The sequence below is a fragment of the Arachis hypogaea genome, chromosome 12 (assembly GCF_003086295.3).
Source record: "Arachis hypogaea cultivar Tifrunner chromosome 12, arahy.Tifrunner.gnm2.J5K5, whole genome shotgun sequence".
NCBI classification, from domain to species: domain Eukaryota; kingdom Viridiplantae; phylum Streptophyta; class Magnoliopsida; order Fabales; family Fabaceae; genus Arachis; species Arachis hypogaea.
In genome coordinates, this window is record NC_092047.1 from 118773277 (window position 1) to 118790849 (window position 17573).

The 17573-nt window shown below is 25.4% G+C and overlaps 1 long non-coding RNA gene across 1 annotated transcript; it reads right to left on the reverse strand.

Annotated features, from left to right (window-relative positions):
* Nucleotides 1-258: 258 nt before the first annotated feature.
* On the reverse strand, nt 259-1717 carry LOC112728806 (uncharacterized). Its single transcript, XR_011869055.1, has 2 exons — nt 1291-1717; nt 259-1155 (listed from the first exon to the last, which is right to left on the reverse strand). It is a non-coding gene; the product is annotated as an uncharacterized lncRNA (long non-coding RNA).
* Between the last annotated feature and the right edge of the window lie 15856 nt (nt 1718-17573).

Genomic DNA, 17573 nt, shown 5'->3' on the forward strand with positions numbered 1-17573 from the left:
TGCAATCTATTTTTGACTCTCAATAACAAAGTACACAGGATCTATCTACTTGTTTGTGTGCCACGGTAAACTTAGGATTCTGCTACTTTTATCTTGTCTCAAATTTTAACCCTTTCCTTTCAATTAGTATATAAAAATGGTGGCTATAACAAAAACAGCATGTGCTCTTGATTGAATAAAACAGTTATATATCTATCATAAAAAGAAGTCAAGAAAAAACTAAGGTCGAATTCACCTAAACATAAGTAAAACTACCAGTGCAGAAATTCTGAATCCAGTCTCAGAAAGATACTCATTTTTTTTTCCTTCCAATATTACATATTAATTATATAACTAGAATAGTGCTATTTACGCTCCACTCTTTGAGGGGGAAAAAAAAGAATTGTGATGCCCTCACTTCTAAGAAGAGGGAAAAACCGTTAAAAGAAAATGGAGCGCAAGTAGCACTATACTCATCCTACAAGAGAAAAGAGCAATAACATAAGAAGATAGGTTAAAAAAAAAAGGTGATAGAGGTTACTAGAACTAAAATCCTAATAACAAGTATTTCTAGCAGCAGAAAAAATAGTAATAAGACGATTCATCTTTCTTAGACTTGTTATATTTTGAGTACTTATCACTCTGTCACTAAAAATAGTGATAGAGTGAAAGGTAACAAGTAAAAGGAAAATAAAAGAGTCACAGAAAGATTTTTCTGCCGCAAAAGAAGTACTCAAAAGAAGGTAGAAAATAAAATACTAGTCTAGTTCTTGTTCCTCCTTGTGTTGTTGTTGTCAATGTTGTTGTCTTGAAGAACATCAAGCAAAACGGTGCTCTTGCATTTGGGACACTTAGGATCATCAACAGAGAGCATCACATACATGAGACAACGTTGGCAACCAACAACCACCATGAACGTAGCTTCAGGGCTGTCTGACCACTTCACACTGTCGTTGTCATCTTGGTTATTCAGCTCAGTTGACACGCACGAACTCGGCGGCGACACGGTTGCCGATCGAGCCGGCGACAACTCCTCCTCCTCCACCACCCTCCTCCGGTCAACCCTTGGTGGTGATAGGTTCAGCTTCAAGTCAAGCTTTGGAAACCTTCCATTCCTCTGACTCATGGTTTTGTTATTGGTTTTCTTCCTCTTCGGCTACTCTTTCTGTCTTTCACCTGTTTTTAACAAGAGAGCAAAGGACTTAAGTGTAAATTCATATACTTCAAATCAAACTATGTGACAAAAGAAATACATAAAACAAAAAAGTGAAAATTGAAAAGAGAAATATCTTTATGTGTATGTGTATGTACCTTAAGAATTTGAGCGAGAAGTGGGAGATATAAGAAAGAAAGTGATGTTTTATGTTTGTATTGGAGGGTTTGGACCTTGAAGGAAGGCCATGTTTATATAATGAAGAGAGGGGGGTGATTTAATAAAGCTTAATTTAATTGTGAGAGAGAAAGAAAGAGAGAGAGAGAGAGTATGTTGTGTGATGAAATTGAATTGAATTGAATTGAATTGAATTTCATTGAAGTGATGTTGTATAGGGGGGGGTAGAAGAAGAGTGTAAATTGTGAGCAAGAAAAGTATTAATTGTATGGAGAAATGGCAAGTGAGTATGCTGTATGCAGGAAGCGGAAAATTAAATTGAAAGCAAGAAGACTAAATATAAATATAAATATAAATAAATATAATACAAAGTGCATAGTGAGGGCCTTTCTTCATTCATTGCTATTTGCTTATTTATGTGTCAATGTGAGTCGGTCTTTAAGACCCTCAGAGATATGTGCAATACTTCAGACATTACCGTATATGCCTCCATAGATTAAGCTCATAAATATATTAATTTTTTTTCAAAATATATATATGGGTAAAAAATTAGTTATTAAATTAATTATAATATATTTTTATATAAAAATATATGTTATTTTAATTTTTTTTAATGTGTATTTTGTATTTTAACGTATATTACGTATGAGTGTTATAAATTAAAATTGGTCAATAAAAAACTTTATTGAATATTTTGTATTCTAACAAATTTTTATTTTACAAAAGTCCTTGAAATTTTTTTCTATTGAATAGATTGGTCTTTTCTTTATTTTTTAAAGGAAGATTAATTTATTTTATATATAATAATTTTTAAGATTTAATTTAATTGGTTTATAATAATATTAAAATTTATTGAGAATTTATTTATATTATACTTTGAGTTTAATATTCTTAAATTTTGATTGTTTAACAATTGAAGTTTTAATTTGGTGGAAACTCAGGTGCAGTCAACTTCACGTGAAGTTGATGCCTAAGAGTCATTAAATAATTTGACTGATTTGACTAAATTTCCATCTAACGACTCTCAGATATCAACTTCACGTGAAGTCGACTTCACCTGAGTTTTCACCTTTAAATTGATGTATTTTCTCTGTTTCATACCATGTATGTGTTACTTTCAAAAAAAAATTCATTTAATATATCTGTCATTCTCGTATATTTTAAAGTAATATTTACAAGGTATTATTTTAAAATTTTTTACTTCACACAAACAACAAGCAATGAAAATATTTACAATGAGTTAGCCAATAAGAATAATTTGATAAATTATTTTGTAATCAACTTTGTTTTAGGTTCCTTTTTTTGTGACTTGTTTTAGGTTCCTTTATTTAGCAAACAAGTGACCAAAGTGATAACTACTATAAATTAAAAGGCGTACAATAATTTCTCTTAATTTGTTTTGTAATAAATGCTCATAAATTTTAAAATTAAAAATATCTACCAGATGAAGAGAGATATTATTATTTTTAATATTGATGAATTAAATTTCATAGTTTCAAGAGAGAGCGGATTTGTTATTCTCATATTAGTTTATTAGGAATAACATATCTTAACATATAATTTCAACCCAAAAAAATCATATACATTAGACTAATCAGAAAGTTTAAATCGAATATTAATTTTTAAATAATTACTTATTTATATCTATTTTTTGTGACTCTTATTCATATCTATTTTAAATTTATTATGTTGACTAAAATGATGCTTTGTTTATTTTTTATATTATGCTCTCAATATTTTTAATTACAATTAAATATTTACCTCATAGAGTAATTTTGTTTAAATAACATACCCTTCTATATTTGCATTAACACAAAAAAAAGAAGTCAATACTTAAAAAAAGAATTTAGTTAATATTAATTTAATTACAAGACAAATACAAAAAAAATATTATTGATATCTAACATTTCTTTAAATATAATACAATAGATTACACTCTCATGCATCTTCATCCCTTCCACCCCATTTTGTCGATGCAAGAATCACAAACAAAACAAGTAAAAGAATGGTCAAAGAGATGAGAAAAATGATTAAATATATTATAATACTATTATTACATTGGACCACCCATTCCAAATAATTTTCAATTGATGAGGATTGTGGGGGTTGCGAATATTTAACTCTTAAGGTTATCGTTATTATGTTTAATCAACCTACTATTGCACATTGCTTAAATTTTCTTTCATTGCTTGGTTTTATATTATTTCCTGGCATTCACAATAATTGATCTTGAGACTTTAATTATTTAATAATAACAATATGTTGACCCTTACTTACTCTTAATAAAATGTTATATAAGAATTCCCGAAGATGCTGGGATATTAAACTTTTCGTTTTCTAAACAACAATAAAGTCAACAAAAATAAATAAATAAATAATAAATTAAGAATATTTTATTTGATCGATGAATTATTTCTCATGGTAATTTTATTGCTTTTTCTTCTGAAACTAGTAGTAATTTAAAAAAATAAAATAAAAAAGTGGTTGATATTATGGCTGTGGGTGCAATTATTTTATTTAAAAAATTAGACCCAAAAAATGAAAAAAAAAAAACTTCATCTAAACACACGAGTATTTTTTTGAATTATCATATTTATATTTTGACGCATTTTAGACATAACACTTATTTAATATTAATTACGCTATTTTACATCATGTTATGTCTTAATAAAAAATAAAAAATATTCTTTTATTTACATATTCTTGAAATGAATATAAAACTAACATGTATTATTAATTGTTAATATAAAAATTACCTAAAATAATTTATGTGATTAAAAATAAGTTCAAAAAATATAAAGTTTTATGTTTTAATATGAATTGAATATCAAAATATTATTATAATTTATAAAAAAAACTATTTTATATATTTGTTGTGTCTCATTGTTTATCAAAATTTTGAATATAATATTTCTGTATCTCGTATTGTGTCGTATCATATGTTAATATCAACATCTCTAATTTATAAGTTTTTATAGAATAAATTTTCAACCCTAAAAGTTTCTACCACTAAAAATAAATAAACAAATTAAATTCAGTCTCTCTATACATAAATATTTTGACACAAAAATATGCTAAGGGAAAACAAGAAGCATGCAGTAATAAATCTGTGTAGTTGTTTGAGGAAGTACAAGAAAGTAATAGATATGCAACCATCATCCGACAGACATGCATTACATTTACAGGATCTGATCTCTATTCTATGTTTCTTTCATTGGGACCAATATTGGACCATTCCTTGTTTAATATAATATATTGTCCTCACAAATAAATAATTTCATTTTAGTAATTATTATGAGTATTAAAAAATATGTATATATAAGTATATATTGTCACGTTTGTTTAAAAAAAAAATATTTTTCACATTTATCATGTAAAAAATGAACATAACTGAATTATAATATATAAAATTTTACATTATTATTATATCAAAATTAAATTCATAAATAAATACATTTCTTCTTTAATTTGTCAATTTTATTATTCATGATGATTTGTTACATAGTAGTGTAGGAAGAATATGGAGCATTTACTAAATTCTAGAGGTGAACTCCAATTGTATATGCCACCTACCCGTTTCTTAATAAAATTTAGATATAAAAAAATTGTACATTTAGAGAAACTTAATTAGTGGGTAACTCAAATTAGTTTAGGAGTAAAATATGCTTTTTTTTTTTTGCTAAAATAATGCATCTTTTGGAATTAAACTTTTAAAATATTAATATGAACATTTAAAAATTTAAAGGCAAAAGTCCACGAGATAAAAAAGAATTGTAAAGTAAAATGTAGTTAATCCTAAATAATATTTTTTAGAAAACTTATGTGTTATTTTTTTTCTCTATCTTACTTCTACATAAAATTATTAGTTGGAGATTTGTGGTAAGAAATCAGAAATATCTATAGTTATTAAATTTGGTTTAATTTGATCGGTTCGATTGAAAATTCGATCACTCGATCATCTAATTAGATCAAATCACTCGTTAAACTAGTTAAATATCAAATTTATTGAATCTCGAGTCAACTCTGTCGGTTTTAGTAAATCGACAACTCAATTGGTTTATATAATCTAGACTTGGTCATGTTTATTTAAAAAAATTGAAACGACGTCGTTTTAGTATCTCCTCCCCTCTTCCTCCCTGTGATGTCCTAATCTAATGAATGCGATGGTCAACCCTATCCTCAAGCCCTCGTCTCTCTTTTCTCTTGTTGTGAGTCTCGTTATTCTTTTTCTCAAGCTCAAGTTCTCACTCTCATCTCTCGTCATGAATCTCTCACTTTTCTCTGGGGCTCACATTCATTGTCTCAACTCAGGCTAACTCGTCGTCACGGTCTATCTTATCAGTCACCGTCTTTTTGCGCTCGCTTCATCGACGACAGAAACAGATAGAACTAACATCTAGTCCTCGAATTATGGAGGTCGTCGTCTTTTTGTTTCGGCCATTAATTCATTTTGTCAACTTTTTTTACCGTCAGTCCTAAGTGAGCTTCCTTCAACCTTATTTGTTCAGTGAAATTAGAATTTTATGGTGGTTGTTATTGTTGTGTATAATTTTTTAAAATTGTTGAAGCTGAATACTAGAGATTTGAAATAGTATTTTTTTATTGTACATGGTATTTCATTATTATAAATTTTTACTACACCTTAAAAATAATCATAGTTAAATTTATTATTGTAAATTATCAATTAGCTAAATTTTTGCTGTAAGTTAAATTGTTGCTGAATATATCACTGACCAATTTTTTTTATTGCTGAGTAAATGCTGGATAACATCACTGTTTTTCTATTTTTAATTTGTTAAATTGTTGCCCTGTTTTTTTGTTTTTTTTTTCTAGAATTTTAAAATGTCTTATAAAGATAGATATAGATTCTGACTTTGAAATCACTTCTAAACTTGATTTACTAATTGTGTTATTTTTCGTTCGTTTTTATTTATTTAAATTAAAAAAATATTTTATAATAAAAATTAATTTATTATCTCTTTTTGTAAAAATATACATTTTAATTTTTTATTTTAATTTTATTTAATTTTGATCAAATCAACGAATCAATAATCTCTGGATTGAATTAATAATTCAATAACTCAATTATAAAATTGAGTTGATTACCGATAACTATAAAAATATATTATTCTTTTAATGGGATTTAAATTTTTTATGAAATATAATCATTGGCAGATATGGGAAGATAGTTAAAAGTCAAACACAACATCTCAAATTTAAATGAAGCATATAATATAAAAACAAAGAATCATATGTTCAACAGCGAATTATATAAATATCTAATTTATGAGTTGACTGCATAACTAATATTAAATTTAAAATATTAAAAAATAAAAAATTCCTACCTAACTATATCTATATCAATCAAGGACGAAAAAAATTGGTGATCAAGATCAAGGTAATTGAAGAAAACCCTAATTAAAATCCAGCTACTGCTTTGCATGATTTGGAAACCACTAACAAGAATTGATGAATGGTCAAAAGGAAATTATGTAGAAGTTTGACCAAAGTGATGAAGGGAAATAAAATCAACCTGTAAATAGACATTATTTAATTTTCCATATAAGGAAGTATATGGTCAACGTGGCAAAGGTTCATGGAATGTGCTTTAAATGATTTGTTGATGCATTACTATAATAAGTAGACAACAATTCCATTCTCATTCATCAAGACTTCATCACACCATCTTATTATTATTATTATTATTATTATTATTATTATTATTATTATTATTATTATCGATGACAGATGTACAAACAACTTAGGTAGATAAATAAATATATGAATTATTAGAGTTATGTTACGTGTATACTAAAATTAGTCACTAAAATCAGCTCTTAGTATAAAATATATGTTAAAATATAAATATATTATAAAAATAAATTAAACTATACGTATATTTATACATAAATACATTGGTAATTGATTTTAGTAGCTGATTTTAGTATACAAATAATATTTTTCGAATTATTATTATTCAACTCATTCAAAGTAGTGGAAAACCACACACACCAAATAATTATCATACATACATAAACCAAAGTATACTATACCAACACAGGAAAAATTAAATAAATATCTCACTCTTGTCATTTTCGGTCGCATTATATTTTTCTGCCTACCATTTACTATTTTTTGTTTATTTGTAATGATCATATGATCCAAGTTAAATAATATGGTGTTTCAGTTCATGTATTTTTATCTAATAATTTACATTTTAAAATAAATAATTTTTTAACATAATTTTTTTTATATAAGTATATACACAAATATTTTGTCTCAAAATATACAATTTTTATTTATTTTACCTTAATAAAATAAGAAAATAAAAATAGATATTAGGAATCAATATTATTTACTCTTTTTGGCTTGATCCTCTCTTTTTAACCGTTTTTTGTTAACTTTTTTTTATTAAATATGTATTTTCGTATTATTAATTAAACTAAAAGAAATCGACAGTTGCGTATTTTTAGTTTTTTACCACTTAGATTAAGCTTTTTATATGAGTAATTTCCCAATAGTTTTTGTATGTCTAATGTTCACGCATACTGTCAAACAAGAAAATAATTAAGCTTTTTTTTTCAATTATCACTTTAATTTTGAATTTTATTTTTTAGGATAATTTTTTTCTTGATTTATAATTTTTAACTCATCATATGTACTCAGTCTATTATTATTTGTTATTGGTTGTTCAAACTGAAATTATGAAACTGCAGGACATCTTATGATTATAAATACAAATATACCAAGCGTATAATAGTAGGAATGAAAATAACGCAAATACATAAATAAAAATATATAAAAAACGTAGTTTTCTGCCTTTTATTCAGAATATTCGTGGACTATTAAATAAAGATAGGGGATATAATAGGATATAATATTTAATTTAGTCCCGATTTTGTATATGTAAATCTTTCATTACATTATATCCAGCAGTTAGCAACAGTTATGAAGTAGAATAGCAGTGGATGTCAATCAGCTCAAAGATAAGGTGTGGTAAAACTTTTAGCGGTGATTAATAATAACCGCTGAAATAATCACTGTGAGTCGATATTTTACTGCAGGTTATTTTAACGACGGTTCTAAACGCTACTACAAACGTAACTAAGCCTACTTGTAAATGGCGATGATTGTTAATCGCAGCAAAATGTCAATTGTCAAAATACTGTATTTCTATTATAGCGGCAAATTTATAACCGCCGCCAAATAACCCAAATAACATATTATATTTCTTTTAAAGCTGAATTTTTAATATATGATCAATTTTTAAATTCTTTTTACGTTCTTCCACTAGGGTAAGTTGGTTTAATTTATTAAAAGAAATAATAACCAATCAAACTTAAAAAAAAAAAAAAAAACAGAAATAGCTAGATGCTATGTTAGATTATGTAAAATTATATCGTTTTAGTTTTGGTACTTGTAAGTAGTGTTTATTAAAAAATTTTTCTCCCAAAGTAAGTGATACGGCGTTATTTTTTTATTACTTATTTAAGCGTCAAAATCAAAACTATATCATTTTACAAGTTCTAATATGACATCTGTAAATAATGTTTATTGAAACTTGTTTTTCAAAATAAGTGATATGGCCGGCGGTGTTTTTAACTATTTATTTGAATGTCAAAATTAAAATTACACCATTTCACAAATTTTAACGTGCTATTTAATTGTTTATATTAATATTATATTAATGTATGTCAAAAATTATTTTAAGAATTAATGTGAATTATATTTATAAAATTTAAAAATTAAATAAAAATAATTAAAATTTTAAGAATTAAATTAAAATATAGGTATAAATTTAGCAATTAAATTGAGTATTAAGTCAATATAATAGTATCAATGCAAAACTGATGAGTCCGGTTTTGTTTATTAAATTAAAAGCTGCATTGAAATAATGTGTATTGAGTTGGAGCTTTAATGAGAGCCACCCGAAGCATATGCTACTATACCATCCTTCTTTAAATATTGCTTGATAAGTACAAAATATTTAATAATAATATCGGTCATCCATTTATGAGAATATATATATAGGGTTGCTTCCAACCCAAAAAAATAAAAGTAGTCATAACTTCTCCCTTTGATTGTCTTGAAAATAAATGAATTCACCTTAAAATACTCAAAGGTTGATGAGATAAGTGGTTGAAATATGTATTTATTGTCTTGTTAAATATTAGCTATATACTTTCACAAGTCCAAGGCACATATATATTTTATAATGTTATCCACTTAATTATTCAATTAGTAATTTTATTTTTTATTTTATTTTATAAAAGAATATATACATATATATTTATATATACTGTGTTTTTTTAATTTATATTTTTCAATATATCAAATGCTAGTGATTCTTTATTTTATTTAAAACTAGGAGATAACTTAGTCAGGGTGATATTTATTTAGGATGTATAGATATTATTTTTTATTTAAAATTATATATATGAATTTAATTTTGATACACTAACTAACAGTATAAAATATTTTGAATAACCATTCATGTAATCAATAAAAATAGTAGATATTTTTTATGATGTGATACTAAATGATTAAATGTATATGTAAAATTATTTCACACAGATATTACATTAAAATTAAATAATATTTACTTGGATAATTTCTAACACAACCACACACTGATATATATAAATTTGAATCTAAAATTTTTTGTTACATTTTCTTTTGGTTGAACTACTACGTATTGTTTGGCGATGAAGTGAAGACAAATTTTTGGTGTTCAAGTTTTGGGAATATTAATAAGGCTAGGGAATTTTTACTGAAAGGAATATAGACTTTAATTAAAATGTTGTAAGATAAAGTATATTATTAGGTTGGTTTAACTGATCGACTACATCTTTATTTTCTTTTAGTTTAGAAATAATGTTAAGAAAATTTAATCCTTGTGATGACTAACCCAACTTAACTACTAAAATCAGTTACAGTTTAATAAATTTCAGTTTATAGGTGACCTTAATAAGAAAAAGAAAAATATGAATCAAAGTAATATAATTAGGGTGGAAACTCAGGTACAGTCGACTTCATGTAAAGTTGATAACTGACGTTAAATGATTTGACTGATTTTACTAAATTTTTATTTAATAGCTCTCAGCTATCAACTTCACATGAAGTCGACTGCACTTGAATTTTTACCTATAATTAGACATAATATAATTCCAATTCCAATGTCTAAGATTCAAACATTATCCGAACAAATAACATCTATAATTAGAAAATCTTGACATGCAACTCCACAATTGAAATTCTAAAACAAAAAACTTTGAATTTCTGAATATTATAGATATAATCATTGGTCTCATTTTATTCATTTAAACATTTTAAAAAATAATTTTATAATATGATATTACTCAGAGCTTCTATGATAAAAAAATTTAAAATTTCAGTTACAACAACAAACAAAATTGGTCGTTAATATTTTGTTCCCTTTGATTTTTACTAAGGAAACAAAAAAATGGAAGTAAATTAAAGAGGTAATTTAATTTGTAAATATAAAAACTCCAGAATCTTATAATGTGTGTATATTTAGGGTTGTTGTAAGTACTTAGACACTTGTTTGATTATATGGTATTACCGTGTAATGATTATATTATGTATATATTAAAATTAATTATTAAAATAAATTATTAATATAAAATATATATTAAAATATAAATATATATTAAAAATAAATTAAATTATATATATTTATACATAAATATATTAATGACTGATTTTAATAGCTGATTTTAGTGTACGAATATAATTTTTGATGCTGCAAACATGCTTAGTCTTTAGTATTGTTCACCTTAGTATGACTCATACTTGTTGTTTTTATCCATAAAATTCAGCTCTTTATTGTGTTAAAAAGAAAAAATAAAATAAAATAAAAAAAGAAAGAGAAAAAATGGATAATGTAGGGTAGGTAGAGATGTTCCTAGAATTTGCATGGTGAATTTAGTGATGAACATGTACGTGTATGAATGCATGGTCCGTCGTACAAAACGAAAAGTGCAAAATAGTCTTCCATTGGAAACCACGTGTACATTCCATTTCTCATATCAAACTCTTTATATTACAACAATCTAAATTATTATCAAGTGTTTTAAAATTGATGATGATTACTAGAGTGGATTATGAAGTATGTATAATTGAATATCTATTGCTAATTATTGATGTTAGAGATATAATTATACATAATTTTCATTTATTTAAATTTTTAGAATAAATAATTTTATGACATAATTATTATAATTTTTATGACTAAAATATCTATAGTTTAATATAATAATTATTATTATTTTTGGAAAAAAAAATTCAACATAAGATATACTAAAATTTAAAGTCTAAAAAAAATTCTTGCGAGATAAAAGATGTTTAATTTGATATATTATCATTTATGAATAACTTCTTATTTATTGAAATACTGAAATTTTAAAGCACATATTTATTATAATAAAACGATATATTTTAAATGGATATACACAAGATGTATTAAGTTATTTTTTTATTTTAATCTATGATAATAATAAAAAAATTTTGCGGTCTATAAATTCTGTTATAATTTTAGTTTTTATTATGATAAAAATTAAAATTAAAATTAAATTTATGTATTATGGTGGATAAAATTTGTGAACTGCAAGATTTTTTTTATTGTTCATAAACTAAGGTAAAAAAGTAATTTGATAAATGAGTTATATTATAAGATTAATTATTGTAATCTTGATCGAACGCTAAAGAAAATTGAAGATTTTGCCCCCCTCACTGTTAGAAAGTCAAACAGAGAGAAAGAGGAATAGTATTGGTGTCTGTCTAAACCTTTAAAGCCATTGAATTTTTGTGTCGAAACAAAAATATAACGGAATTAAATTCGTGGAGAGCGATTGCCTAACCATTCTATACCAATATCCTCATGTGCCTCTTCAAATCAACTCTTTACTTTAAATAATCTTAAGAATGGACTTTGGGATATTCTTCACTCCCTAGTATCATCTTTAAATAATAAAAAAAACACAATAAAAAGATTATTCATCTTAATTACTATACATTATTTTAGTAAGTTTAATTTTGTTCCGGTCCGGTCTAACTGACACAATGCTCCGGTCCGAGCGGCCGACTCAACGGATGCGTGACGTCTGAACCGAGGAAAACACTCGGATATTTCTTCTCCTCCAGCAAAGCACATGACAGCTGAGATGAAAAAAATTTTGGAAGCAAGTTTGTCCTAATGGGACTCGTCCTAGACGCAGAAGATATAAGGAGACAGACCTACCTCTCTCCCATACTTCACTATTCCCTCATTTTTACTACCGTCTTGTACGGATTTTGACTTGAGCGTTGGAATCCCTTTTGTAGATGGCTCCTTTCCATTTCATCGCAACAACTTGGGAGATCGTATCGCTACTTCGCTCACCCCCTTACGTCAGTACAAGAAGTCCAATCGCGCTCCAGCACCCCGAATTCAAGTCCCCCATATTTTATATGCACCCTGTTCACCCGACCCGTTCGTCACCCAACTAGACGAACAAGTTTTGATACAATAATAATATTAAAAAAATTTGTACAATTATTTATTCAGATTTATTACAAATTTAAATAATTTTTAAATTAGTGAATTTGAAAACTAGTATCAAATTCTTATCCTTTAATTATATATTTGGCCATTATTTTTAATCAAATGCATGGTTATATATAATTGCATATTCTCCTTTTTCACAAGAAACATACACTAGTATAAATCAATCATGAGATGTTAATTTAACATAAACCTAACTTATAACTCATATGATGAATCAACCCTTTAATTTCTCCACAAGATATAGGCTAAGATAGAATAATTATTATATTCCATTTAATTAGTGTATGTTCTTGTCAAACCAAGTTGGCATTTATGCACATATATAGTATCCGTGTTAGTTTACGTATTGCTACTCATAAATATGTACCAACAAAAAACGTGAAATAAATACTCAATAAATTGGCTCACCTCACCTTACATTTTTAATGCGCAGACTAATAAGAATTGTAATTGAAAAAAAATGTACTAACGGATAACCAATCGAACTCAAGTTCCAAGTATTTTTTTGCTCAAATTTTATTTTAATTTTCATAGTAGTTGCTACTTGGTATAATTAATTAATTGAATATAACAATATAGTATATATTGTTGTAGATAAGGCCTTAGCTTTGTACCAATGTATGTGTAATAAAATAGCCTCTATACTATCCCGCATGTATCTTAACATTATAATATGCAACAAAAGACATCAACATATGATGAAATAAGGATTAATATATGAAAAATATATTGAAGTTAATCTCTTACTCAAGTAGCTCCAAAGAAACTTTTAATAAAACACTGCAACAATATATATTATTTTTTAGAGTTTTATATATAAAAAAAGTAAAATTTGTCAGAAAAAAATAAATTTTAACACTATTTTAACTATGAAAATATATTAATAAAAATGTTGTCAAAAATAATATTTTTAATTATAAATAATTGTCAAAAAAATTAAATTTTATTTTAATAAATATTGGCTGTCAAAAATAATTTGTTAAAAAAATTTGAGAATATATTTTCTGTGATATTTATTAAACGTTAAAAATATTATTTATTTTGACATTTATTGATCATAAAAAATTTTTAACAAAATTTTTTAACAAAGAATGAGATGAGATATTGAAACTGAAGAATAAACTAAGATTTTGAAGATAAAGAATAAATAGTATGACCGAGAGCCAAAATTGACGGAGCCCAAAGAAGAAGAGGAATAGTGGAGTAAATTGAAAATAAATTAGTGTCAAAATTGAGGAGTAATTTTCTATGATCAAATTATTCATCAAGAAAACATAGAGAATTTGATATTTGTGATATTTGTCAAAAATATATATTAATTTTTATATTAATTATTGCTGTTAAGAAAAATAATATTAAAATAACTCTCTTTTCTTATAGTGAAAATAACCGGAATTTATTTTATCTACAGTAACAATAAAAATAATAGTTAATATATTTATCAATAATTAAAATTAGTTGTTTTATATTTATTATTAACAGATTTTAGTGATCAATAATGAATTTTTTTTATCATTATAAAACTTTATAAATTAAATAATAATAATAATAATAATAATAATAATAATAATAATAATAATAATAATAATAATAATAATAATTGTCACAAAAATATAATTTAACTAAAAAGAAATATTGATTATAATGATATTGCTACTCAAACTAGATTTAGGTCCATAATTTTGTACATGTTTGAACAAGCTATGTAGGTTAAAACTCGGAGGGTTATAAGTCAAATATAAACATCTTTCTTTCTTCCTTCTACCAATAATTATATCACTAATTTATCAAAATACGCCATGTAATGGCTAAGAATTTCACACAACTCCATAATTATATTTCCCATTTTGGTTTAGTTAACTTAATTATATTTTCCTATATAAGCATAGACATTGTACTCACCTACCAAACTGTAAAACGTTTGGTCAACGAACGCCAAAAGAATATTATTGGACCACCAAAAGTCAAACATGCGGGCTTTAATCTAATAATTCTAAATTTGTTTTTGTGAATAATAATACTTATTTTTAACTCACTTTGTTTTCGTCTTTTTCCATTTGTAGAGTTGGTAGATGGAGAATTATTCTTCATCTTGCCACATAAAGGAGTTTAATTTATGTAAGACATTGAAAATTATCTACCCTTCTATACCTTTGTTAATGAAAATAATTAATGAGAATGAACAATTTGGTAGATGGAACTTTGAAAGAAGTGACTCTTAATTAATTAACAGAAGTAGTTGCCTGATTTATTCATTAGTATAATTAATTAACATTCATATAGTACCATACAAATTAAAGTCACAACTCACAAGCAACAGGATGAGAACATGAGAAACTTCAGTGTTCAACATTGAGAATTCGTTTGAATAAGTACATGAAATTAACTTTTAATTATTAGCCACTATTAGTTAATTTTTTTATTACAAAATTATATTTTAAATTTTATTTTTTGGAAGATTTATAGTTTATGATTAAAATTTAAAATTTAAGATAAAAAATAATTTCACCAAATTGATTGATTTTTTTATTAGCAACGGATTTTAAAACAAATATTTTTAGATTTTTCTAATATTGAAAATTAAATATTTAAAATTAGTTACCTAATTTATTTATACATTTAGATTTGGATACAAAATTTAAATATTAACTAAAGATTTATGTTAACAAATAAATAATATTTTAAATCAATTTACTACGTATTTTTAATGGAAACATTTTTTTGGTATTAACATGGACATATTTAATATTATACATACCATGCTGTCCTGGCGAAAATTATTTTGTATAAAACTTGAAATATTATCATTATTTTGTTATTAAGAATTTAGGCCCTCAATAGTCACCTGGTCTATTCCTGAGATAGTCAAATGCAAAATTAATTCTACCACAAAGAGTCCATATGGGCTATAATAATAACATAAAAATAATTATTATTTTTTTAAGAAGAAAGAAAGAAAGAAATTCTGATCATCCTAAACATATTTTTTACACAGACCAAGCAGATTGAAACCATAAATTATAATACCCTATTGATGAAACTTTGAATTAAATTCTCAACCTCCTCTCATTGAAATGCATGGGAAGCATTAAGTTGCATGCCTATATATTAGCCTCTAAAAATTATGGAGATGACTGGTGAGAGAAAGTGTATATGCATTTCAATTCTACTACTCATGCATTCATGTGCCAACTATACACACTTCTCTGCAATCTATTAATACACCCATTCAAGTTTTTTCAATATATTTTGCTGCTTTCTACTAAGGTTGTGTTTATTTTGGATGGGATAACTCTAGAAGGTAATGCATTATTTTAGGATATTTAAATTTGTTAATATAATTTTATAAATTTAATTTTGATATACTGTTCGTATAAAATAATTTTATATGTACATCCAATTACGTAATATTACATTAATAAAAATAATTATTTTTTACATCGACCGCATAAATGGTCATAAAAAAAATATAATTGTAAGACTGTATAAAACGATTTACACTTTTAATGCATTAAAATTAAACTCAAATTTTATTAAAAAACAAAATATTTTTAAAATGGTGGAAACAAAATATTTTAGAATTTAAGATATCTGGTTGTGACGAGTTAATTCTTATTGGGCTGTTGTAAAACAAAACAGAATTTAAATCTCAGAATTTAAACAAAACAGAATTTTTATTGGGTTGTTGTAAACTAACTATTCGACTAATCTAAAAGTTGGTTACTAACCATATAATATAATAAGGGACAATTCACCTCATTAAACCAAATGGATACCAATATTACCTGAATGTCCCCAACTAAAAAATACAACGTCAAAGTTTTAAAACACATTTCTATATAAATCGAATCCAATGGATTCGAATTAGGTGAAAAACGTTGCTGAACAAAAATCGAATCAAGTGGATTCAATTTAAGTGTGTGGTTAAAATAATAGCAAATCGAATGAATATGCTTCGATTTATATAAAAATGTGATTTGAAATTTTGGCGTTGTATTTTCTAATTTAGAACATTCAGATAATATTGATATGCATTTAGTTTAATGGGGTAAATTGCTCGTATAATAACATTAATATTTGAAAATTATTTATTAAGTGAACCGCATATGTAGAAACAATGTTGCACTTTCCGGTGAAAATTCCTTCAATGCTGTCACTATTAAATACTGTGACTATATAATCACCAAAATATTTTTCAGATTCCAATATATCCACCGTTTCACGTGACACGTAGATTAGTTTCTCAAACAATTAATAAAAAGTAAAATAAAATGAAATTTATGTATAGTAGATAACTTAGACTACAAAATTAACTGCACTTTAAGGTTGCTTCTAGGTCCATGAGAGTACGTTATATTATTGAATTTGAATTCATGTTGGTCTGTGTATAGTGTAATGTTTTTATGGAATGTTACGGATCATGCAAATTCTTTCATACTTTCTACCTACCTAACCTGCCACAAGTTACGTTCATGTACACACATATATACGGGGTGCACGCAATCTTATTTTTCAAGTTTCATATTAAATTTATCCAAGACCATTGGGTACTTTAACCCAACTATTCTGTCATGTACTTCAAAGATATTCAATGCAACATATTGAGGAAGATTGGTTTATTCAATTGACTACTGTGTTATTTTTCACTTATTGACTATATATGTATAGTAGCTATTGGTTTATTCAATTTATCCTCAT